Here is a 3,061-nt window from a genome sequence, read left to right on the forward strand (position 1 = left end):
ACATTGGTGCTGGATCGGAAACTCTAGGTCAACCAGAAGTCCGTCAACGGAAAAACTGATGATTACGGTGAAGAAATCCATCCGTTTCTTTATTGGTGCAAACCGATTTTAATGTATATTGTAGCTAAATGTATATTGCATGCGATAGTAAAGACCATTTAGAAAACTATCAAGCCTGGTGTGATCTTGAATTATTGCGCTTATCTAAAAGAAAAACAATTGATGCTATTAACCAGCAGAAAATTAGGCAAGAAGAACAATATTGGCGACAAATCTTGCAACGCTTGATTGCTTTGGTAAGAGTTCTTGGCATGCAAAACTTGTCATTCCGCGGTACAAATGAAAAGTTGTACAGTGCTAGCAATGGAAATTTTAAAAAGTTTGTAGAATATCTAGCCCTTTTTGATCCTATCATGAATGAACATTTGCGTAGAGTTAAAGATCAAGAAACAATGGTTCACTACCAACAACAACAACAACATGCATTTTAAGGCCATGTTCCCTGCTAGAGCGGGGGTTAGCCTTGCGGTCCCCATGACAATCTTCTCCATTTTGCCCTATTTGCTGCATCTCTCCTTGTTAACCCCCTTGCCCGCATTTCTTCTTCCACCATCTTTAGCCAAGTCTTTCTCGGTCTTCCCCGTCCTCTACTTCCTTCTACATTAACCTCCATCACTTTTCTCAACCAGTCACTTTCATCCTTCCTCAATACATGACCAAACCATCTCAACCTGTTCCTCTTCACAGCATCAATCACAGGCAATATTCCCATCATCTTTCGCAATTCATCATTTGTCTTCCTCTCTCTCAACGATACTCTGCAGATCCATCGAACCATTCGCATTTCCACCCTTTCCAGCCTTCGTTGCTGCTCTACGTTCATTACCCATGTCTCGCTCCCATAAATCATAACACTTCTCACACATGCAGCATACACCTTTCCCTTCAGCTTCAGCGACACTCTCCTCCTCATCAGCACGCCACTCAGTTCCCGAAACTTCTTCCATGCACATCTCACTTGAGCAACCGTTGCCGAGTCTGATCCACCTTCTCCATTCAGCATGTCTCCGAGGTAGCAAAATGTTTTCACACCTTCCAGCTTCACGCCGTCTCCAAGATCCAACTCAACATTTCCTCCATCTGCAGCTCCCTCTGTGCACACCTTACATTTGAATGTAGCTGCCACACTGGTTAATGACCCTCTCAGACCACTACATTTTTGATGAACCCACTCAGCACACATTGTACATTGAATGGAGTTCACTCCGACACCCTTCCTGCACACAGCACACGGCCACTTCCCAGTTCTTTCCACCTCACCACATGCTTTACCACTTGCCATCACCTTTGTCTTTCCGATATTCACCTTCAGACCTTTTGTCTTGGTTCACTACCAAGGAAAAGATATCCAAAATTAGCTCATACAGCTTCTAGCCGGTGCTATAAAGCAGCAAATTTTAACACATACAAATTCAGCCAAATACTATTCAATTATTCTGGACTGCACATCTGATGTTAGTCATATTGAGCAAATGACAATGATTGTACGTTTTGTTGATGTAATCAAACCATCAGATAATGAGATGTCTGAGTCTGAAGTTATCATAAGGGAACATTTCTTGGGATTTGTTCCACTAAAGGAGACTACAGGTGCCTTTATAGCAGAAACTCTTCTTGAACAGCTTGAGCAAATGGGATTGCCAATTGAAAATCTGCGTGGTCAAGGTTATGATAATGGGAGTAACATGAAAGGCAAAGAAAATGGCATACAAAAGAGAGTCCTGGACATAAACCCACGTGCCTTATTTGTGCCCTGCAATGCACACTCTTAAACTTGGTAGTCAATGATGCTGCTAGGTGTTGTCTGGAAGCAACTACTTTCTTTAGTTTGGTTCAACAGATCTATAATTATTTCTCTACATCGACTAAGCGTTGGCAAATTCTAACGAGCCATATATCAGACTTAGGCATAACTGTTAAGCCATTGAGTGAAACAAGATGGGAGAGTCGGGTCGATGCTTTGAAACCACTGAGATATCATCTTGGTAATATATATGATGCTTTAATAGAGATCTTTGATGATACAAGCCTAACAGGTTCATCTGGAAATACTTCCCGAATTGAAGCCAAGGCCCTTGCTGGTGCAATTAGTAAGTTCAGGTTTGTGGTATCCCTTGCTACATGGTACAACATCCTTTTTGAAGTCAATCTTACAAGCAAGCTACTACAAAATAAGGAAGCTGATTTAAATTCAGCTACAAAACAATTGCAAGTGACTAAGAATTATCTTGTGGACTGCAGGTGTGATGAGGGTTTTCAACAGGTTTTGACAGATGCTACTGAGATTGCAAAGGAACTAGAGATACGACCAAACTTTGAGACAGAAGAACAAGTTAGAAACAGGAGAAAGAAACGGCAGTTTGAGTATGAGGCCCAAGAAGAGGCACCACAAGATCCAAGGCAGAAATTCAAAGTAGGTTTCTACTATGCTGTTTTAGACATGGCCATACAATCTATTGAAGAGAGATTCCAACAGCTACAACAATATAATTCACTATTTGGCTTCCTGTATGATATATACAGTATAAAGATAAAATCTACTGAAGATGTACTTAAGGACTGCAAGAATTTGGAAAAAATCATTGATGCATAATGGAAACAAAGATATTGATGCTGAAGATCTGTGTTGCGAACTTGTAGCAATAGCTCGAAGACTTCCAAAGTCTATGCCGCCACAAGAAGTACTTCTCTTCATACTACAACAAAAACTCCTGGATAATGTGCCTAATGTTTCCGTTGCTTTAAGGATCCTTCTCACACTTCCAGTATCAGTGGCAAGTGGTGAACGTAGTTTCTCAAAGCTCAAACTTATAAAAACTTACATACGCTCTACAATGTTGGAAAAGAGACGAGTTGGTTTGGCAACTATATCAATTGAACATGCCCAGGCATCAGCACTTGATCTGGTTGAATTGGTGACAAAATTTGCAAAGGGAAAGGCACGAAAAGTGAGATGTTGATGTGTCTGAAATTGAAACTTTTATGAGACGTTTTTAACTCT

At 40.7% G+C, this 3,061-nt stretch overlaps 1 pseudogene; it reads left to right on the plus strand.

The window, feature by feature from the left end:
- The first annotated feature begins 311 nt into the window (after positions 1-311).
- LOC137430870 (zinc finger MYM-type protein 1-like) lies at positions 312-2,653 on the plus strand (annotated as a pseudogene).
- Positions 2,654-3,061: the final 408 nt, after the last annotated feature.

The sequence above is a fragment of the Myxine glutinosa genome, chromosome 7, assembly GCF_964187855.1.
Source record: "Myxine glutinosa chromosome 7, kmMyxGlut1.1, whole genome shotgun sequence".
NCBI classification, from domain to species: Eukaryota; Metazoa; Chordata; class Myxini; order Myxiniformes; family Myxinidae; genus Myxine; species Myxine glutinosa.